We start from the raw sequence: 24,687 nt of genomic DNA, 5'->3' as shown, positions 1-24,687 counted from the left end.
CCCTCGCCCTGCCCCCAGTGAAATCCAAATTCCACAGCACAGAGAAAATTAGGATATTTCTTCCAGCATAGCATTTCCTGGAGCATCCATACCTAATTCAAACTAGCAATTGTGAGATTTACATGTGTACAATGCCTTCTTAATGAAGGATCCTTAAAGTTTTTAATATAATATAGCAATATTTAAATTAATGTCTAAAATACAGCCTTTTCCAGGAACTGTGACCGTTGTCTGTCAGTAAAAAAAAAAAATAACTGTTTACCCTTTTGTATTAAGAAGTGTAAATAGCTGGACTTTGTGTAGTGTAATGCAAATAGGTGGTTGGGGTTTGGTTTTGTTTTGTTTTCCTCTGTTTTCCACTAAGAGACACGCAAGCAAATTGTAATTAATTTAAGTGGTTGTTCTGGTTTTAGCTGGGACAGAATTGATTTTCTTTCTAGTAATTGCTGTGTTTCAGGTTTTGTATGAAAGTAGCATACTGGTTAAGTTATTGCCTGGTGATGTTTATATTTTTCAAGGACTTTTTTCAGCTTTCCATGGAAGCTGAGGAGGAGCCTAGACAGAACAACAGACTGGACAATGGACTGTCCCATACCATAGATGTCATGCTCAGTATATAAATGGGGGTTGGTTGAGGGGTGGGAATCTGCGATCACTGCTCAGGACAGTGCCAATTCACCAGGAGGGGAGAGTGACTTGTGTCATTATTACTATTTTTGTTATTGTTGTTATTTTCCTTTTCTGTTATTGTTTCTATTAAACTTCTTTATCTCAACCCACAAGGTTTTTTCTTTTCCCTTTCCTCTCTTTTTCTCCCTCTTCTTCCTGCCCTACTGGGGAATAAGGGAGAACTGTGCAAGGGGCTGCATGGTGCTGGCTGCCAACTGGGGTTAAACAGCCAGTGGTTGGCAATATAGATTAAGCAGAGGATAACTGAAAACAAAGAATGATAAAGAAATGATGAAGTGATAAAAGAATTTTTGTCAACCCTTGGTAGAATACCAAGGCTGTGATCTGAAGGATAATGCATTATAGCGTTCTGCAATATTTGTAAAGTGTGGGACAGAAGAGGCTAATAATTTGTGTGTGCATAAAATTTGTATTTACCTTACCCTGCTTGTTTTCTTCTCATATTTGTGATTCTGCAATTTCAGGATGCTTTGTTTTACTTGGGGACCTTAACTTTGCAATTTTGTGTACAACAAATAGCTATCCTTGATTATCTCCTTGCTGTCAAATCTCAAAGTACAGACTATGCAGATGCTATAATTATTTGAAAAACCACTTATCCTAGGATTTGATTTTTCCTTCCTCTACTGAGTGAGAGCATTTTTTTTTTTATAACTGTTGAAGAAGCAGGAAAATTGCTTTTATTTCCTCCTAATGAGAAATATTCACTATTAAGGTTATATTATTCATAATCCAAAATTCTTAGAAAACTTTACACTTAGAAGGCTACTAAACGCCAAAAAGTTTTCTCAAAATGTGTTGTTTAAAATCATATATATGATTTAAAGGACAATTTTGCACTGACACTTTCTACATTTTTACTATGTATGCATATATTTTTTTCAATCAATAATCTAGTAACTATGACCATCCACGCTGAGAAGTGCACTTGCAATTCATACGTCATTCCTATAGTTTTAGCAGGGCTACGTTCTAGTACTCATTTAAGAAGAAATACAGCAATTAGTGCTTAGTTAATAATTTAAATGTTGCCTGGCATATAGTATATGCGCAGGACAGCTGAAAGAAAACAGAGATAAGGGATTTCTATCATAACAAAATGCCTTTTAACATAACTTTTGAAGAATGTCAAGACTGGAATAAAAAGAGTAAGGGATTACAGTTTTCTGCAATATTAATGTTTGGTGCAGAAGGTCCTTGTGCTGTGTTCATGTGTGTGGATGCAGCTGTCAAAGTGTGCAATGTGATGAGAAGTAAAAGTCAGGGAACAAGGAGTGAGCAGCTCTGGCACCATTCTGCTGCTTTTCCAGGAGAAAGAAGTTATGGAGAGCTGAGTAAACAGTGGAAAGATTAGGGCAATCCATGGGAGATAGCTGGAAAGCAAAGTTGAGATGTGCTACTCCTGCTGTGTGAGGATCCCTGAGAAAGTTGCCAGTGAGATTCCCCTAAAATGGAATGTACGCTGAAGTCCTCCTAGCCAAAATTCAGGTTAATTATAAGCTTAGCAACCCCTCCATCCCTGCTGTTGTCTGTATTTCTATACTAATAGGTTTATATACATATAAGCTCATGCTATGTAAATAGTTTTGGTATTTTTTCAGTTCTGTTAAAACTCCCCCAGCGAGTACTGTCTGGCTCTGGTGGTGTGCTGCCCTTTATTTGGTCTGTGTGTGCTCTCTTCTGTAGAAGAGTTCCCAAGTTAGGGCCTCCACAGTTTCTTCGTGAGAGAACCAATTCAAAGAATTCACTTAGCTTCTTTGCAGTAATCTTGTCCTGTCTTTATACCATGAATATCAATTGGCATTATAGATAGTTCAGCAGGCTCTTTCTTTCTGAGGTGTTTGAAGAAGGATTTAAAACTAGTTTTGATCCCTGTATCTAGTTGCTCCTTAAATTCTCTTTTTGCTCTTCCTAACTGCATTTTTAAATTTAATCTGCTGATGTCTAAGATCCTTTCTTTAGACTTCCTTTCATTAGAATTTTGGTATTTTAAGGTTATCTTCTTATTTCTATCCCATGCATAGGATTCTAGCTTTTGATTGAGAATGTTTCTGAATGAATTGCTGTAAACCTTCCCCTATGAAATGAAAATTCAGGATTTTAAAATAAAACAAAACCTTTCTAAAAGCTCAAGACCAGCTCTTCGACACTTATGTGAAAACTTGTCACAAATGTTATGAACAAAACCCCTCCCTTACCAAAAGAACTCTGGAGGTAAAAGTTTTGCAAAGAAGAAATGAACAAAATCTAAAAAGCTATGGGCACATAAGCCTTAGAGTAATGGTATAATTTAAAATAATTTTTTATATAAAAAATTATCTTGAAGGAAAGTAACTGTAGAAAAAACATATTGTGTTAACCGTAACCTTCCTAAGTCATTACCTGTGCGCTGTCTTTTTTCCCAGCTTTACCTCCTTGAATATTAGAATCTAAATTTCTTTTTGAGCTGCAATTGCCAAAACATCCTAAACCAATTTGTTTTCTTTTAACAGTAGGTACAGTAAATAAATTACAGCACATTTTCTTTTCATAGCATATCAAAGTTTGCATAGGCTGTTAAATATTTTTTTTTTAGTATGTTTTACATAATTTTTAAAATACTTTTCTGTATACTGGTATTCCCTTGTTTGTTGCTTCAGGATGTTGAAATTATAGCTTATGTTTATATTTTCTACATGGTATAAATGTAATATTACATTAATACATCTATTGCCTGCAATGTTTTCATAACTGTTTCCAATAGAATACCTTCTGAGCCAAAGGCATGAGTCAAAGTCGTATTCCTCACTCTCCCACTTCATTTGTATATGTCTAGACAGTCAGTTGACCGGGTGTCCTGGTTTGAGGTATCTTTGCAGAGCACTGCATTAGTAGTCCTGAGTTATACAAGTTACTGCAGGGAAAGGAAAAATGCAGTGAATGGCTCTTTAAGACTGCAGAAACAGTAAGACCTTACAGATACAGCTGTGCTATTTTTATTGTGTTAGAGACTGTTGCTTGAGCAGTGGATACGTTTCAACTTATTCACAGTAGGATGCTCCCTATCTCTAGAGTTTGGGGCTCAAGTGTTACTAGAGTTTTCTAAAATAATATTGAACTAGATGGTGTTGATATGAATAATGCATGTTATGTTGGAGACAAAGTGAATTTTCTGGGTTTTTATGGGACCCATGTTGCTAATACTAATTCACTTGGACCAGAATAGGGAATTCTCTTCTCTGGAGTTGAATAATCTGAGTTTCTAAGATGTCAGTGCTAGGAAATACGCTGATAAGATGTGCACAGGGAAAAGAATTGTACTGTTGTTAGCTATTCATAGTTGTTATCTGAAGACCAGGGTTGCCTGATTTCATCAAACTGCATTCCAGGTACATGTTTGCCTCAGTCTCCCTAAATGGAAAAAGACAAAAACATATTGGAATAGTCATTAAGCCATCAGAGTTGGGAGAATTACAGAAAGAAAGAAAAAAAAAAAAGAGCTTTAGTTCTTAGGTTCCAGTTTTAGTCAAACTCCACAGTCATCACACTGACAGAATTGAACACCATGGCTTTTTGAAAATGTGGTGACCTTTGTGCTTTTAAGTTGAAAGGGTTTTATTAGGTCCTTCATAGATCCTTAAAGTTTATAAGAAGTTTTATGAAAGGATGGGAATGTTGAGTAAAGATGTTGTGAGAAAGACCTGTGAAGTACATTGGTTTTGTAATTGTCAAAGAGAGTAGAATACTTAAAGGACCAATACATTTATGGGAACACCAAGTGCTTAAGAGAATAGAGCAGAAAAGCTGAAAAATCATGATACAGTTAATTTTTAACTTCGTCTTTCCTACATTGTAAGTAGGTGAACTGAAGAAATGTTTACAAGTAGTGTGAAGTCCAAGCTTTGTAGTATACATTGAATAAGCTATTTCTCTTATTACTGCAGTATTCAAATAGTCAAACATACTTGGTAGAGAAATCAGCAGATAAAGTATTATCTTAAAGAGACTTTGAGTGAGATCAATAGATAAATAAGTGGAACAGAGAACATAGAATTGTAGTACTACCAATGAAAAATCCATTTTTACTCAAATGTTATTCTTTGTATTTTATGTACTTGTGCATGTTTGCAGGGAAGAAGGTGAGTCATTAGCAAACTATTGGTAGCAGTTCCCTAAAGACTGTAAGGGGCGCGCCTTTTATGTTCTGAACAGTTGGGATTGGATGTCTAAGAAAAACAGAGAGCACCTTAGCAGCATGATGATTTTGGGGGACCTAAATGGAATGTGTGAGTGTGTTTCAATATGCTTAGGTGTTGCAAATTTTCATAGCATGGAGCTTTTCTCTGCCAGGACCACAACCTTGTGTGAGTTGGCAAAGGCTGCCTAGTGGATCCTGTGTACCTCCCAGCATTTAGCAGCACAGTACCAAAGTACATTTGTGGATCATGTATTGGAAACTTCTTTAACTTTCTTAGCTCTTTGTCTAGAAAAAGCAGCTCTCAGCTAGAGAGCTGGAATGAAAGAGACAATCTCTGAGGACAAGAGATGGGCCAGATGGGAGAACTGGGGCAAAAGAACAGTGAAGAAGCGACTGTGGTGTTCCTGAAGAAATGATCTATGCATAAGGAAAGGCATAAAAGAAAGCAAGAAAATGTGTGTAGGCAGTATCATGGATGTAAAGGAGAAACTGATAGAGAGCGTAGCAATAATGAAAAGATTACTGTAACAGGGGAGGCTGTTGCATAAAAATGAAGTTTGAATTTGGTTTGCTGGCAACTTGAAGTCTAAAGAACAAGCCATATGAGGAGAGGCTGAGGGAACTGGGCAGGTTTAATTTGGAGAAGAGGAGGCTGAGGGGAGACATCATTGCCCTCTACAACAACCTGAAGGAGGGTGTAGAGAGGTGGGGGTTAGCCTCTTCTCCCAAGGGAATAATGACAGGACCAGACGAAATGGTCTAAAGTTGCAGCAGGGGAGGTTTAGATTAGATATTAGGAAGAATGACTTTACTGAGAGAGTGGTCAGGCACTGGAACAGCCTGCCCAGGGAGGTGGTGGAGTCGCCATCCCCGGAGGTATTTAAGAAACATGTAGATGTGGCACTTCAGGGCATGCTCTAGTGGCAGAGACTGTAAGGGGTTTTTTTTGTGTGTGTATGGTTGGACTCAGTGATCTCAGAGGTCCTTTCCAACCATGATGTTTTCTTTTCAGTGTAGTATTTGGGTTATGGGGGCTTTTTGGTTGGTTGGTTTGGGGTTTTTTTTTTGTTTGTTTGTTTTTGTTGGTTTGTTTTTCCTCCCAAGACCTAGAGGCTAAGATATAGCCGAGATGTTTCTGGAGCTTATTTGGGGTCTGACCATCTTAGAGAGTAGCAGTATGGCATATGGCTCTCCATTGCTCCAGGAGGAATCTATAAAATGCTTCACTATGCCTGGAAAAAATTATTACTGAATCCTGAGATAGCACAACAGTCAATGTTTTTTTACACTCTCAGTTTTTGTTGTTACAGAATATGCTTGTCTGCCTGCTGGACTGCCATGTGACTAGATCACATTTCCTTTCACCCACTTTTGTGAAAATGTTCAAAGAGTCACCATTGTGCCTTAAGCCTGAACAGTCATTGGGGCATGTATCGGTAATGAAAGCTAAAAATGTTGGAACATAAGGACTGAAACCCCAGTGTGACTGAGCCAGCTGCCTGTGCAGCGTTGGATACTGGAAGCCCAGCCCTGTGACAGCCTTTGGCATGGAGCTGCAGACTGTAGAAATGCAGCTGCTAAGGAACCCAGCAAGCAAGCAAGTGAAAAAAAGCAAAGCAGGATTCTGCTGACTTTTTGTTTCCTGAGGAACCTCATCAGAATCAAGCCATCTCAAAAAAATATTGAACTGGAGAACACCAGTAAAAACATACCTCTAAATTTTCCAACTGACTCTACAAACCAGAATTATACATCTAGTAATGTTGTGTTATTTAATAATTGTTTTGATAACAAGAGCTCAAGGAAGATAAATGTCCAACAGTTTACTTATTAGAACCAAGGCTGGTTGTTTGAACTCTGTGGAAAGGACCATTGTAATTTTATTTTCTGGATTTTTTTGTCTGCAAATTTTGTCAAGCATAACACGGAAATGCAGGAGGAAGTGTGTCTTTTTCCTCAAAATCCAGAGCTGCCCTGTCTTCAGGTGGTACCAGCTCACTTGGGATGAATTCACTCCAGTGCCATAGATATTGAGGCTTAAAATATTTGGGTGAACTAATAATACCAATAACTAGAGCCCAAAAGATGCAAGGTTATCTGTTTTATGACTACATACATACTAGATAGGAATCTAGGGATCTATTTAGATCTATTAAATATAGTTAGAAGTATAGATCTATAGCATAGGGGAACTTCCTTGATCTAAATGAGGATATTAAAAACTACTGTAAATATTTTTATTATACCTACTTATTCTACCTATAGATTGCAACACAGACAAGCAAGAAGGAAGAACCTTTTGGACATGGATTTCTTTGCAGAATTTGGGACATTAAGACTAAACTGTGTTGCGTAAGGAATTTGGAATTCATCAGGCTGGCTTTTGTTCCATAGACCTTAGAAACTTGAATGATACAAGTATAAAACAATCCTCCTAGGTATTATGCACATAAAATCCAATTGTGAACACATCACAAAACACATGATACATGAGTGCCACAGGCAAGAGAGCACCAGTTAAGCAAACTGCCTTCCAGATGGTGCAGTCTCTGATTTTGGATAATTGCTTGGAATGATACAATTAAGGTGCAGTCTCTGATTTTGGATAATTGCTTGAAATGATACAATTAAAAAAAAAAAACACAAACCAAACAAAAAAAAAAAAAGGGAAACCTTGCTGCACTCTAGATATATTAAATTAAAAAAAAAAAACACAAACCAAACAAAAAAAAAAAAGTGGAAACCTTGCTGCACTCTAGATATATTGTTTAAAAAACAAAGGGCCCAAATCCATAACAGTTTGCTTGTGCTTTAATTTTAGGGAAGATAATACGTGAGGGAATTCATGATACTGAAACACTCAAGGCAAATGTGCAGTAGGACCAAGTTCTTTCACAACTGTGTTTAAAAGGAGCAACTCAGTAGCAATTGCAGAGAACTTTCAGATTGCCTGAATGTGAAAGAAGAATTGCATATGTCTGGAGTGCTTTCTCATCGTTAAATGATTATAAGACTATACCAATGTGCATCTGTGCTTGTTTTAGTCCTCAGAGAGGCTCTTGCTCTTCCTACTCTTTGACCACTCAGAGCTGTGAAGTGAAACTGTCTGTAGGTGTGGATCTGAAAAGTCCCTTGCTGGAATAAGTGTAGTGGAGAGATTGAATGTCATTTCCCGCCCCCCATTTATCAGTTTATTGGGTCTGGCAGTGAGGCACGTCAAGTGTGAATGCGCATTGTGGAATTTATGGTTTGTTGCATGAAAATTCTTACAGCCCTTGGTTACTTAGCCAAAAACCAAAAAACATTTAGAACCTATTGTAGAAGCAAACAAAGGGAAGAGATCTTAACTGCTTATATTGACGATATGCTTTAATGGATGGAGAGAGAAACAAACTCACTATTATCAGTCTTGCTCACATTCTGTTCTGTAGAAATGGCATTTGTAGAAGCTCTTCAGTGCTATGAACAGCCACGGCACGTAGGTTGGCTCTGTGCACTCTTCATGTTTGAAATGTGCAAAACTGTGGCTATGGAGGTGTTCAAGGACAGGCTAAATTTCTGGTTCTGCAGAGATCGTGTTCATGTCCCAGTAAAGCATTTTAATGTCTTTACATTTTATGGAAGAAGCTGCAGTATTGTTCTTTCCACTGGAGGAGGAAAGAGCTGAGAACTGGCTTTTTGTCTCCACAGACTTCTACAGCCTTTGGTTCTTTGGGTTGATATATGGAATTGGATTTACTTCTACTTCAGGAGATGGGAAGAAGAAATCTAAATGCTTTTCTTGTTTTCCTTGTCTGACAACTTTGAAGTGAAATTGTAAAAACAGTGCAACATGACCTATGTTCTCATTTTTGTTGTCAGAAACAATTTTCCGTATGAGCCAATCTTCCCGTAATATATATCTGTCAGAATGTCTCTCAATCTATAGAGTTTAGAAAGTGAGTTTTGATTTTTCAGAGTATACAGTACTTACCAAATTGATCACAGTATTTCACCAGAAATACCTTTCATTCGGCAGAGGTTGCCGAGTACATCCTCTCAATGCATGGATGGCAGCAAGGGGTGGTCAACAAACCATGTGTTCATATCCCCTTCCCTCTTTTTTTGTTTTGATGAGAAAGCAGATGGAATATGATTTTCATCATAGCCATACTCATTGGAATATGGACGTTCCTGTAAGTAAAAATCAATGGGCCAAACTGTTCATAGGCAAAGTGCCATGGAAATGTTCTCTCAGAATATGATCCAATTAATATACAGAAAAGTGCTTGTGACGTATCCAGGGTACAGAGAGCTAGTCTATAGCAAGCTTGTGTAAGCCCTGACTTAAAGAGCTTGATTCTGACATGTGCTAGCATTGTAGAGGGAGGATGCCATTTAAATGGGGAACAAAACTTAGATGGGGTAAAAGGTACCTAATGGGACACAGAAGTGCATGGTGCACAAAGCAGTACTAAAGGAAATGATCTAAGGCTAGTAGATCCCTTTTACGTATACTATATATTATAGAAATTGTTCCCAATTAGGAAGACTTCAATTTAACTTAAACACTGTGTGCTGAACTACCTTTTTTTTGTCAGCTCTGAATCTTGCACCAGCTGGGATTTTTTTGATGCCTTTTAGTCTTGCATTTGGAGAGGTAGTGAAAAATCAGATCCAATCCACTTGTCCGCATGTTAGTCATGTGACTTTTTGTATCCTTAGGCATTAGAAAAGCTCCATATGTTATTGTCCTTTTTCAGTTCTGTATCATTTTTCCAAGAAATGTAGCCACTGACTTGTGCAGTGTATTTAAGCTGGGTAAACCATGAATTGTAGAATGGAAGTCACATTTTATTTCTCTGTTCGTAACCATAATTCGTATCTTCATCTTGCTGTTGATTACTATTATATAGGAAGCTGAATTTTTCAGAGAACAGTCAATTATAACCTTAATATTTAATTTCATTAGGGGCAATACTCATCTTAGATCCCATTATTTTATGAGTAGGATTAGGATAGCTTTATATAAAGTGTATCCAATATACAGTTGCTAGCATTGAATTTAGCTGCCTAGTCACTGCATCCTGTAAGGCTTTTCTGCAACTTTTCCACACTATATTTGGTACTCAAAATAACTTAATATTCTTGTGAACTGGCATCTTGCTCTTCAGCCTCTTCCCCACCCCAAGTCATTTATGAAAAGTATAGCTTTTCTTCTTTTGTCCACTATGGCTAATTTATTCCCGGTTCTCCGAGTTTTAACCAAGTAATTGTCAATGCATGGACCTTCTCTGTTATTTCATGGATACTTAGATTCCTTGAGATCTGTTGTTAAGGGAACTTGTCAAAACCCATTTAGACAACCAAAATGACTCTGTCAGTCAGGTCTGTTTTGTCAATGTGCTGTTATTTTGTTCAGAGAACTTCAAGACTACTCATGCAAAGGCATTTGGGAAGGTGAATTAGATTACGAGTAGGTTTGTGAGCAACTTCAAATACATCCATTCTGTTTTCAGGATTTTAATATTGTTATGTTATTATATAAGACTGCGTACAAGTTTAAACTAGATCTTGATGCTTATTCTGTCTCATCTGTAAATCCGTAAAATGGTAGCAACTCTACAGAAATACTGGTGTCATGATTTAACCCTTGCCAGCAATTAGAACCATGCAGCCGCTCTCTCGCCTCTCCCTTTACCCGCTCCCCAGCCCCCTTACCCCAAGAAGGATGGGGAGGTAGAGGAAAACAAAAAAAAGAGAGAGGAAGGGAGGAAAAAAACCCCTTGTGGGCTGAGATAAAGACAGTTTAATAGAAACAATGACAGAAAAGGCAAATAACAATATTAATAATAATGAAAAAGGTCACTCTCACTACCCAGTGAATTGGCACCATGCCAAGCAGTGATCATGGATTCTTGCCCCTCTGGCCAAACCCCATGTATGTACTAACCATGATGTCTATGGTACAGAATATTTCATTGGCCATTCGTCATTCTGTCTATTCTTCTATGGAAAGCTGAAAAAGTCCTTGAATATTGTATCACTTAACAACAACTAAAACCAATTGGTATTATTGATATTCATTTCACAGCAATCACTAGAAAGAAAATTTACTCTTTCCTAGCTGAAACTAAGACAACTAACTAAAAGAAAATTTGAAAACCAGGGGGCGAGAGGTGATGCTGACTCTGGCTTTTTCTATTTTTTGAGTTCTTGTTTTAATTGTAGGTGTCAGGATGAGACCAGATTTATCTTTATGAAATATTTATACCTACTAATTTACAAGTCTTAATTGCTGTAGTTAATTGATGTATCTTTGGGCCTAGTCCTGTCACTGATGATTTTTTCTACCAGGAGATCTGAGATGGCCTTGGCATCAAGAGTCAAGACTTCCAGAAATTACAAGGGAGGTACAGAGAATCAGTGCAATATGACATCCTGATTATAAGAGTAAACGTTCCTTTTGTGTACTCTATTAGGGACTTGTGGTGGAAAAAACTTAGCTCTTAGGATTTCATTCTTTTTGCTGTAATACCAGTATGTCTGACAAATGGTCGACAAACTTTAGTTATACAAATAATGGAAGCACTACGTAAGCAAAATGACAAATGTATTCCAGTAGCTATTTTTAATTATTAGTTAATACACACTAGAATCAATGGCCCTATATTTTTAGTATATTATTTGGGGTAAATTTGGCCTGGCCTGTATAGAGTTTACTTCATTTTGACTTTCAGTATCATTTTTGACTAATGTTAATGCTGATCAGTCTCAGAACAAACCAATATATACACGTTGTTATTAGGAATAATATCTATAAGGATGAAGGGTGTGGAGAGCTGAAAATGAAGTTCTAAATAGAAGACTAAGGTTCCCTATCAGGAAAATGATAAGTTTCATTTTGCTTGTCATCTCTTGTTTGTGGTAACTGAGCAAAGTACAGTAAGTGTCTCTCCAGGCAGCAGTGTAGGACAGAAGCAGAGTACATTGTAGAAAAACATTAATATTTTTTTTTTCTTTCTTGTATATACTTGCATATATACCCTGGGACCTTTAGTAAACTTTATTAGGAGGTGGAAGGATGGACAGAGTCTGTTCTTTGTTCTTGTTAAAAAAGTGCTTGGGAATCTTTATGTTCTACATAAGCTTACCAAAGAGAAACAAAATGAGTTATATTGATTTATCTCATCTAGTGCATGTATCACTCTCATGTTTAAGCAGGCAGTAAATGGCCTGGGAACCAATCATGCTGGTTTTTTTTCCACTGCATTTTATATTTAGCTTTAAAAGGACAGAAATAATTAAATGTTTTATTCAATTATTAAAGGGAAAATTGTAGACTTTTAAAGGGAATAACAGCTGCAATTCAGAAGTAAGCAACTTAGAAAAGTTTATCTGCATGCACACATTTACATATACGTTTCAGGGTTGGGTTTTTTTTTTGTTTTCAAGGTGGATCCTGACATGAAAGAAGGCTTTGTACTCTGCCCGGTCAGAGGCAGAATTGATGGTCTGTAGTTTAATAGAAAAAGGGTTAGTTTTTGTGGGTTTGAGCACTTATAATAATATTTATTTATTCCAATGTTCCTGAGTAATTGCAAACACAGGAACTGCGTGTACACTAATAAGTTAGTGAAAGCTGGTTTCATATACAGTAGAAAAATAGATGTATTGATCCTTTAATTTCCAATAAATGCTACAGTAATAATACTATCTCTTTTTTTCTTTTAACCACTGCAGATAAAGAAAACTGTATTCTTGTGCCAGACTATATAGGCAAAAGATTTAAGAAGTGCTTCTCTCTGAATGAAAGAATAAAATGCTCTTTATAATAATTATATTGGGAAGATCCATAAGCCAGTTATTTTTTGTTGTGGTTGTCATTTTATTTTTTTTTTATTCTCCAGCTGGTAATGTCTACCCTTATAAGTAGTGAAAGGTGTTGCTGATAAAATGAGTGACTCTTCTTAGGAGCCACAGTGGACAAGTTAGAGATTTTTGACTGGCTGAAGTACAGTCTTTGATACAACATATTTTCTACATAAATCTCTTCAGATACAACAGCCTTTGCTAATGCACAATCATCCATCCATCCATGCATTTCAATAGTGCCTGGCCTTATAGTATGAGAGTCTCTTCTTAAACACAAATATTATATCTTGTTCTTGTAAGTTATGCACCTTTCACCATGAAATCTACTATTTTCTATAGTAGATTAAACTGTCTTTTTTTTTTTTAAGGGTTACTATTTTAATTAACAGTTATCATATCTTGCAAAGCTTGCTAGTAAGCTCTTGTACTTGGAAATTTCTTGTGCAGAGCGGCATTAGCAGACATCATGCTTTTAAGCCGCAGGTACCATTATTGGACAGACACTGCACTCCTATGGTTCTCTAAGTGTTTTGCTTCATCCTCTATTGACTTTTCAAGAATGCCTGCCAGGTCCAATTGTTCAAGAAGGGCCATTAATTTAACCTCAATGTAAATTAATTACTTGGCATGCCATCAATCTTGTGCTGATTCTTGTTTTCTTAGTCAGGAATAAACAATATAGTTTCAATTAATCTTAAGGATATTTTTAAATTCCTTTTTGTCTTATCCTCATTTCTCACTCTCTCCCTCTGCTTTCCAGGCAAATAGTGATATTTTTTCCTCTCTTGGTAACTTAAATGAAGACACAACAATATTTTGATTAATTAACTTGCAAATTTGAGCAATCCCATTGTCATCAAGTGCGCTGGTGATTGTAATTAATTATTGGCGAGTAGTACTAAATACATAACCTCACAAGTCTTGAGGAATTAGTAATGTTATGCTATGTATCTGGATCAAAGACAAGAAAATGAATCTATACAATTCAATTTCCAAAGCAGTTATGAATATATCTAATTATAGCAGTTTTCAGTGAAAAACATTATTTTCTTGCCTATTTTCTTCACTTAAGACTGGCCAAGTATTGGCTGGACTGACTGTCTCCGTGGTATGGTTAAAGTGGAGAGAGAGGGGAGGATGTTGCATAATGTTCACTGCAATGAAGAGTGAGAGTTGCATTCTTAACTCCAGATGGCAGACTGGTGTTCTTACCTAACCCTCTTCCAATACAGAGTAGTACTCTCTGTAATTCTTAAGGGGCAATAGTTTGTCTTGAATGCAAAGACTTTCAGAGGCCGAGATCCTACAATCTCCATTCAAACATTTTCAACCTACTTAATCTTTACTGATAGTTCTTTCCAGTTGGGCGCTAATTTTTTGCCTCAAGCTGGACACAGTCCGTCAACTGAATTTTTACTAATTCTAGGTAGAGAAAGAAGGATTGATTACCTCACAAGTCTTGCAGGCTATAGTACCGTTCCTGGATATGGATATTATGTTTATAATTATTCCAAATGCTACAATATAGTTGTTATGTTCAGGTTTTGTGACAAATTATAAGCCTGTTCCATTTCATATGGAGGTACCACCTACTCGGAGATGCCTATCCTTTGAACACTTTATTTCTGCCTAATGGAATTTTCACTTGCCTTAGTGACTTCCACTTTTACTAATTTGTAAATTCTATTTTTGTCTTTTACTTTTAATTCCTGGCAGTGTCACTGTCAACCTTCCCCTCCTCCCCCCCCACTTTCAATATATAGAAAACACTTGCTGCATTGCAGCAGGTGTGTGCATCCTTCCATTTGGGAGAAGGTCCACAATAATAATTCTCTGAGTTTAGTTTGTCAGACAGCTCTGCAGAGTTTTTACAGAAGTTTAAACTAAACCATTTTTTCTATAACCTGCTTATGAGAATGCAATGAGAATCAGTCAAGATAAACAGAGGGTTAAACTTTAATATTTTTAGTGACTTCTCTACCCATGCTGCCTAATTTTAGAAGAAAATTAGAGTAGAAACATATAATTTATTATTGACAGATCTGTTCTGAATGTTAGCTTTATTGTTTATCAATAGTTTGTTTACATTATTCCAGTGTTTTTCTGAATATTGAACTTAAGCCAATTGGTCTACATTTCTGTGTCCTTCCTTTCTCTGACCTTTCCTGTGACCTTTCCTGTTTGCCATGACTTTTAAAAGAGAACAAATAATGGCTCTGAGATTTCATTGGCAGTTTTGTACAGTACTTTAAAATTAAATCTGTCATGTCCAGTCACTCTGAAAAATTCTAATTTGCCTAGATATGCTTCAAACTCTTCTCTCCTTATCCACTACTTACCCCTTAGATACAGGTATGAACACTGATAGCAACCAAATCACAGTTGACTTTTTAACGCAGATTGAAAAACATGAGAAAATAAACGCTTTCAATTTTTTACGTGGGTTAGGAGTTTGGTTTTAAAATGGATTAACAGCCTAAATTTAACCTCAATTCAGAAGATATTTCTTAGAGTGAAAACCTGGAGTTATTAATTAACCTCGATCATATGACTTCTGTTCCCTTTATACCACAATTCTTTTAACTTAACAGAGGAGTTATGTACCACTCTTTGGTACATATTCAGATTTCGCATGTGAACTCAGTCTGAGAGCTATTGTTCTTCTGCAGTCTCAGTAGTAATGCTGTTTTGGATTTTTTTTTCCCAATTGGTTGGATCAAATCTGTTACATTTTTAATTCTGTAAACTACTATTCCTCTTCCTGTATCCATGAAATGGTTTTAGAATACTACTTTGTAGCGTACCAGAATTTGAAACATGAGCTTGTGAACATGAAACATGAAAGTCTTTCCTATCCTGAATCTTGCATCAATGTTCTCTGCTGGTACAATTATAAAACACCCTGCCCCTTTAGTTTTTTAAAATTGGACTTCCATTTTACAGTCCTTTCTTAATGGGTGTAAGTGTCTATACAAGGTACTAAGCACTAGAGAATCAGAGTCTGTCACTTTCTTTTAATCACATTTTAGTCTTAATGTTCTTGTACTCATGTCTTGCCTCTAAGAAGTTATATTATCTTAGCTAATTTTGATCAGGGCAGGGGGGTTAAGAAAGTTTCCCAGTTACCTGTAAAAAATCCTTATATTATTCAGCTTCAGTTCTTTTCCAAGCAATTTAAGCAAAGTCTGTGGAAGTTAGACTACAACTTAAACAGTGTTTCCACAAAATTTGCACCAGTTTCAACTAAGCTGTTTCAGAACTTAATGAATGCAGATTTTTCAAAGACCACAAGACTTTTGAATGCTGTCCTTGATATTTGATTAGTGTTGAATGATCTGAAAAAGAGATGATCTTCATAGCTGTGCAAAATTTAGTGGTTTAATACATTTAAAAAAAAAAAAAACAACAAACAACCTTTAATCTATTTTCCTTTATGCTTATTGAATTTTGCTTTGTGTTTGGGTTCAGCTGGATCCCAGAACTCCAAGCGAAATCCTGGTTTCACCCAATTTCACACTGCAAACCATGCAAAACCCACAAATTCTGACTGGTTTTGATGTGAAACCATAAAGTAGCTTGGCCCAAGTACATACAAAAAGTATGTGAACCTTTCAGTGAATGTGGGCTAGGTTCCCAGTTTGTAATGAAAAGTTAAACCAAGCAGGTTTCTTGTATCGCTTTGTATTTGTTGTACATGTTTTGTTTAGAACCCATGTAAAAAAAAAATTCAATACCTTAAAACTAAGTTTGTTCTTCTGTCAGTAGCCTTTCCATTGCTTATTCAGTAAAAACTGGAGGACATTGTTTAGTTGAAGCCCTTTGAAGGGCTGCTGGCAGAATGCTTCCTATACAGTTACTGTGGATCAGGAACTCATTCTCTCTTTCCTCATCAGTCCACTTGCTTCAGCATTAACCTTTGTTCATGATTTTGTAGCAAAAAGAAAAAGGTGGGCCCTGGATATTCTACTGTGGGTTTGGTTCAGCTATTGGCTGAGTCATGTCCCACTTACTGACAGTTCAAGGTTTTACTGCAATAGTTATAAATTCCTACTTATTTTGGGTCCAGTATTTCAGTAACTAAAATTTTCTTTCTATTGTTATAAATTATATAATTATTAATGCTGGATGGAGAACTATTTTGATAGAGGGTGAGCGTGTTTACCTTTGTGGAGAAAGGTAGTAGAACAAAGGGCTTTGATTTATTCACTGTTTTGTGATGCAAACAGTGTGAGATCTTGCATACAATTTTTAAGCAAGGCAATAGTACAGTTAGCTTCATCAGTAAAAAAACATGAGACACAGGTCTCATTCTATGTAGAGATCAATACTCTAAGAATATATTCAATTATAGAATCATAATCTATGCCATGCATGGCCCTCATTTTTTTTCAGGTACTAAGATATATAAGGATTCAGCTGATGGTGAAATATGCTGTTGTCTTTATTGTTTGCTTTTAAATCTATGGTAGTATTATGTTCCAACCTAATTACTGATGTTGAGAGTCCTATAGACAACTGGGGCAATCTCCACACTATGCTTACCACAGATTCTGTGGCACTTGAATTTGATTAATTTGAGTGAGGCTTCCAAAATATCTAACTTTATTTAGTTTATGAAAGCCAATAGTTATTTTACCTTGCAATACTGCTATTTTATCTTAGACTCTGAACAGATTTTTCTTTTTTAGGGAGTTTTTGCAAGTTCCTACTGAGCTGAAAATAAATGAAAACTATATGCATTTATTATGAAAAAAAAAATTGTTCTTTTTATTGAGGAAAATGCCTTCTCAAAGCTATCACTAATGGCAGTTGTGGCTGGGTGAAGGCTATAAGACTTGACTTTTAGTGCTTTTCAGCTCTAGAAATCCCCAAATTCCTTATAAGTTTTACTGTCCATGTGTGGGACCAACATGATTCTTAGCTCATAGAGAAGGTTCTCAGTGGTTATTACCCACTTTAACTAGTCCCTTCACTTGGAGAAGCATGGGGGGGGCCCGTCACTTTGCTCGTTCTATACACTGCAGCAAGGTAATTGTGCTTGGCTCAGCCCAGACCTCAGAAGCAGGGAAAAAGTGGGCCACGTGTTACATTCAGCATATCACAGACACCCGTGGAAGCCAGTGCTGTAAGGAGCAGTGAGTGCCCTGTGGGAAAGAGGATTTTTGCTGGAGCAACAGGCCAAATCTTGTAAGAAGACAGAATCAGCAGGCAGCTTTGGGTGTCATAGGTGTCATGCTTTGTCCTGCTGGACATGTCAAGGCTCATAAGATGGCATGAGAGAGAAACATCACCAGAGATAGATTTCCCAACTGTAGTCAGGGAAATGCAGAAAATATCTTACAGCAATTTAATAGGAGATGCATAATTTGAGCACTCTTATTTTACTTAGCACTGCTGGAAATGATTCTCATAATTTCCGGTCTGTCTTTTGTCACATTTTATGCTTAGATTGTGCACTTTTTGGGGAGAAGACAACCTTGGTGTTTTGTTTCTACTGAACCAAGTACAAAGGATCTCAGCCTGTTACCTGTTCCACACATAGATTTGTAATTGCATAGTGTTTCACAATTGCATGTGTCCCTGGAGCTCAGTGAAACAAGGATTGAGCTTAAAAGCACACAGCAATGTTTTCTAATGGTTTGAAACATGCAGTGGAGAACACTTTCCTCAGCTGTCAGTGAAGCCTGCTTGTCTTTAAGTCTCTTAGCTAAGAAAGTCAGCATTGTCTTCTTGTATCTATCCTTTCCACTGGCCACAATAGAAAGGGCTTTTAAATTAGTTTTCTGAGCCTTGTCCATTTGCTCTGAATGTTTTATCTCCTAGAATGTAAATTCATTATATACTGAACAGAATTGCTGGTGACTTGGTTAACATGAAAGCATAATTCACTATTAGTTGTTCTACAAAAAGCATGTCCTTTGTAGAATGATACAGCAGGCTGTCTCATAATAAAGACATAGTAATAATGTCAAAGGTTTTACTTGACAAGCAAAAGTTATTTTTGGTTGTCACATGCTTTCAGGAAAATACACTGGTTTTGTGTGCTACAGAAGAAAATTGGCATTCCTGCTACACACTGGATAAGGTGCCATCAGGTGTATTAAAACAACACAAACTCTGCCATTAAAGGGTTAGACTTGCTGGATCCAAATACACAGATATATGCACTGAGTGATAAAATGTTTTGTTTGTGGCACGTCAGTATGAGTTTGTCATAACTAAACTTAATCTGAACCAGAGTCAGATATTCCTATTGGGTGAGAAGAATTGAAGAAATGAGTGCTATCTGTATTCCTGTCTCTATCTTTGTCATCAAAGTGCTGCGTGACCTTGGGCAAGTCACCTCATTTGTGTGTTAGTTTCCATAATTATAACAAGAGGATTGTGTTACTCAGAAGTCTTTATAAAGAGCTGTGATGAAGAGCACACTTAGAGCTAAATCATTGTTATTGCTGTTTGTAAGAGGTGAGGATTTCAAATGTGAACTCTATTTATTACATAGCAATGAAGTTTGGAGCAGAATGTAATTGGGAATTGAAAGGAATGTCTAGCAGATAATTTTCCTTCTCTCTACCAGCAGGACAGATTTCCCTTTTTTGATGAATGCCAAGATAACTCTTCAGTGCCATTCATGAAGATAATTTGCACAGGTTTCGATTGCTTATAGTAATTCTTTGGGCGACACTGAAGTTTTATGCTACTGCTTTACAAAACTCTTCAGTATTACCAGTAAGTCTGTCTATAAGAACCTTTTGTTCTAATTGAACTCTCATTTGTATATAACATCACTTACACATATATTTAGGTTGTCATTGGAGTGTATATGGTTGCTTTTCTTCCTTTACATCAGAATGCTGACCCTGCTCCAGGTTCTGTTTTTCACAGGTAGTTCTGCAGTGCTTTGTTCTAAATTTTATCAGCTTAGATATAATACATGCAGTTCTCCAGTACAGATCTTATCACTAAAGTGCACAGAGAGTTTAAATGCTGTTTTTAATAAGTGAGATCTAATCTTATAATATTGTTTATAGTGGGCTAAATCACACCTAACTGCTAGCACTATGGTAAACAGATGTAACAGAAATCAAGGGTGTTCTCCTTGGACATTATTTTGCTCCTCCAGAGGGAAGGAATGTAGAGGAAAGTAAACACTACGTTTTTCAATTCATAAGGTTAAATACTAGCTCTACTGCCTGAAAAAAGTATTGTTTTGTTTTGACGGAGTTTAGATTGAATTCCAGGAATTTCCTATTCCTTCTTTGACCTGGGTTTTACAAGGAAGACAAAGGGCGATGGAAATAGCTTCCTATGATCTGTGTTAGCATTATCAAAATACAGATTTGCTTCTGTTAACTGACTCAACTAGCTCTCACTCAGGCCTGTGGGAACCGTGGTTCTGTAGACTTCCCTTGTGAGTGCATCTTTCAACACTCTCCCTTAGCATTTGCTGCACAGAGAAGCCCTGCAACTTGTTCCCACCTGCATTATCTTTTGCTGCTTAAGTGATATTGTCAAGGGGAGACCTAAACTAGCCAAACTGGTTCCTCTACTCATGTCACCTACTTTTGGTAGAACTCCTCAGTATTTCATGTGAGTGAAAACTGTCCTACAAGCAGCAAGGAATGACCTCTGCAAGGGGCTGAAGAAGTAAATTTCATCACTTTCAAAACTGCACTTTTCTTTTCCCATATGGGCACAGAGAGATGCATGCACATGCAGTATTCACCCTTCTGAGCCCGCACAGAATTGTTATGCTTACTGTGTGCTACATCCCAAATTCTCAGCATCGTTTCTGCTGAACTTGTGTTCACTGGTTGAATGCTTACGGTTTGGTGGTGGTTTGTTTCCGCTCTCCCTCTGACTCCCCCCAGCTTTTTGAACCACTTTGGTGCTGTCCTGAGTTTGGGTGCTCATTTTGTATAATATTATACAGTACACTTATTGCTGAACAAAGATAAAATATAGAACTTTCTGGTAAGCAGTATTTGGTGGAGCTCCAATTAAAGTACACAAATATGTAGAAGGGGTGGTCTCTCATAAGGGAGTAGTGTTAATCTGCTGGGTTAATTTTATTAAACAAAAGATTTGGTTGCCAGAATCCTCATCTATATTCATCCCTTATCACCTTTACTGCTTCTAGATCTAAAATTTAAGTCAAGTTTGAAACCATGTTCACTTGACTTAATTGTCTCCAGAAACTTCTAATTCTTTAGAGAATTCTTTACTTACCCACAGCTTTCTATAGCTTCACTTTTAAAGGCAACCTGACCGTTCTGAAGTGTATAGTATGTGAGCAAACCAAAAGCAAGTAAAAGTTTAGTCATAATTAAACCATCCGTCTTTAGTAGCACTTAACAGTGATTATTCTCTGTTTTTATTTATTTAATGGGAACTGTTGTAATATTCAACAAAATACCAGAAAAATCACAGCATACTTTCAATGTGTACTTTAAAGTGATATGACTATAGTGTGATGATTAGTTCTCCTGAGATTGCTACTTGCTGGAACAATGTACTGTAATTAAAGAACTAAATTATAAGCAATCTGAAGGAGGTAGTACTAAGTTATCTTGAAGTAGTATAAACCAAAATCAGTCATGCTGAGAAACTAATAGGCAGAACAAAAAAATATTATCTGCTTTCATTAAGATGACATGGAGACATGCAATTGCAAACTAATTGCTAATGGGCTGTTCCTTTTCTTTTAGAAAGGTCTTGATGCAGTCCATTAAAATTGTGATTTTGTTGTTGTATGTTTACTTGCACTTTGTTAATATATAGTGTTAAAGAAGGAGATTTAAAACCTTAAATCTGGCACACCATGATACTTTGATTATTTCATACTAGATTTAATTGCACATGTAGTGTGTGTCAGTTATAGGACAGAAGTTTTGCTAATGAGTTGGCCAATGTGTTGAATTCACTCAGTTATTTAAAGTGGTAAATTAAGTCTAGAAATCCCTTTGCCAGCTTTGCTCAGAACAGTAGCTAATTAAACCTGGCAGTAGAACTATGGGTGAAACATTGGCATGATATCCCTCAAAAAGAAATATAGGAGTACACTGCATTATAAAAGATGTCATTGCTTGCATTAGCAATTAAGTCTTAATTCTCTGTTAGTTTTCTTAGTTCTGTTATGTTGAACTTGTACTGTTAGTGATGTTAGTTATCATACCCAGATTTTCCTATTGAAAAACCCACTTCCTAACCTATCCTCTGCCATTATAAAATGTTTGAATATATTTATTGTGACAGATGACTGGACTTCATGCACAATGAGTGTTTATGCATGGAGATGAAATATCTTCTGGCTGGTAAACAGCATTCCATAGCTTTTATCCTTTTAGAGTGGCATGCAAATTTTAATTTTATCAACTTAATCTGAATAATTTTGAAAAAAATAAGAGACTTATTGCTTCTTGTGCATAGGTTACGTTAATTATTATTCATCTAAAGTTTTCCAGGGGTATAGAAAAAAAATCCTAAAATATTGGTAGAGATACACATTGTTACCTGATATTGACTGAAATTACTGTAAAAAAGTTGTTTTCTGGCCAGCGCACACAATGAACTCAAGTATAACCCCTGAAATTATAGAAGTCTATCAGCAGTGTTATCTTTTGTGGCCTACAGATTCCAAGGCAACTGTGTTTACAGAGTTAGAGCTTTTTTGGTAACAAATGAGCATTTGTGAGCATTTTTTTTATCATAAAAAGATAGCCAAGGTAGTCTGCAGCTCAAAAATCACAAAAGTTTCAGTCAGAAAGGAACCTATCTTTCTATTTTATTCAGCAAATTTAAGAAATTAGAAATTTAGAATTTAGAAAATTTAATTTTCTCTTAGTGTTTTAAAATAGAAAACTGAAATTTATTTCATCAGTTTCTCTTTGTCAAGGAGAAATTCATAGATATACATGTGCTCAAGTATAATATATGTAGAATGCATTCCTAAGTTACAAAAGCTAGTTTTGAGTCGTTGGAATTTTCAGTCCATAAGGTGAAATATTTCAGCTCACTCTGTGGCAAGTAAGATAGTACAATGTGGCTAGAAGAACCATTTTAAACAGCAGCTGCATACTAAATTCAAGTAATGCAAGCATAATTTTAAATCATTTTTTTTGTTTGAAATCCATGTATTCTGCCAGTGCCAGCAACAGCAGCAAGCTCTGCCTTTCAACAGGGAAGTAAATAACAGTACTGATAACAGTATTTCAGCATCTGTTCTTAGGCACTGCATCATATTGTCTTAAAAAACCTGAGGCCCTATTCTTTGCAGGTGGAACTCAGGAAATGTCAGAAAGATGTTTCATATTTGCTGTGCCTCCTGTTTTCTATTGTGTCCCTGAATAATCTAGGAAATAAAAATTCAGAGATTTATATTCCTTTTCTGATAGATAAAGTAATTTTTGAAGAATGCATATAGTGTCATAGTGTATGAAACCATGTGCAGTTTCTGCTTCTCGAGTTCTCCTGAGGAGACATTTGTCATGGTCTTACAATTTGTTTTTTTCCTCAGCTAAGAAGTGCTGTCTTTGCAAGCAAACGTCTGAGGGCATATGAATATTGTGTGGTGTAACCCTTCCTGGCAGCGGGAAGGACTATACTGCTTGATCTAACATTTAAATTCTAAGTTTTTTGATCCTCAAAAGGAGTAAAAGAAATGGCGTCCTGAGGACAAACAATGCATAGGAACACTGTCAGAAGAGAATAAAGATAATGTGATATCTTTGATAAAAGAAATGTTATGATAGAGACTGTGCTCAGTAGTATCCTTTTAAGGCCTGGCTGTTTCAGTAACCTTAAATGATTATGAAAATCTTGTTCCATTAGAGCTGTTCATGAATGTTCAGCAATGTACTCGAAATGAATATGTGCAGAGACCTGTTTCCTTTTACAATATTCTACTTGCATGATTTAGCATTCAAATAAGTTATATGTTTTTTTTCTCTTTTATTTTGTTCATCATATAGCCCTTCTGTCCCTTTGACTATCTCTTTACTCATTGTTCTCTCATCAGAGTTCTTTGGGACTGTCCTTATCTATAATCTCTGCATGTTTATTTTACCTTTTTGTAGCATAAAATGGTATGGCTAATGTGTTGGTACCTTGTGACTGTCTTTTTAAAAACTGATCGTTCCTTGTTCATTCAAGCATATATGTCCAACACCTCACCTTAAAAATTATTTATCTTTAACCAAAGCTAGGAAATGGGTAGAAGTGGGATTTCATTCCAAAATATAGCCATTCAATGAAAGGTTTTTGATCTATTTTTGAAACAACAGATTATAATGTTCAGTCACTGCTTTTCCTTTTCTTTCTCCTCTCCTTTTCTGTCTCCTTTTCTTTCCCTTTTTGCTGTCTTTTGTCTTTTTGGTCTTACTTGACTGTCAGGCAGAGTCACAAATATTATTCTTGCATGTTTATATAAACTTTTAAATCAAAATTTTTTCTACTCTTCTAGACTAAATACCAGTACTGCACAGTTGTGAAGCTCTCTATTGGAGAAAAATAATTTGAGAAACAAAATTTATACAATCATTAAGATTCAATAGGACCTCTGAAGATCATCTAGATGACCTTTTTATATTAATTTGACTTTGAGCAGTAAATGCTGTTCCTTGTAAATTATGGAGATAAATCAGTCCCAAAAGGTAGCTGTTTTATGTTTATAACTATTGTGTGTTTATAGTAAGCCAATAGTAGACAGATTAAATCTAAATATGCAGTGAACCACACTGGTATGAATTCAATATCAGTCACTGAGAGAAAGATAGACTCATAGTAGATATTTCACCCTTAGGTGTACAATAGAAAAAAAATAGATAAGCGTTATCTTTGTCTTGACGGAAAGACTGAAAGAAGTAAGAGTTGATGGAAAATAGATTATCAGCTTATCTTCTGTTTTCATAAATAATGAAAAAAAAATAGTTTTTCAATATTTGGGCTATATCTGGCTATAAGAGTCC

This window comes from Calidris pugnax, unplaced genomic scaffold (genome assembly GCF_001431845.1).
Source record: "Calidris pugnax isolate Ruff unplaced genomic scaffold, ASM143184v1 scaffold15, whole genome shotgun sequence".
In the NCBI taxonomy this organism is placed as follows: domain Eukaryota; kingdom Metazoa; phylum Chordata; class Aves; order Charadriiformes; family Scolopacidae; genus Calidris; species Calidris pugnax.
Note: the sequence above shows the minus strand (reverse complement) of the source record.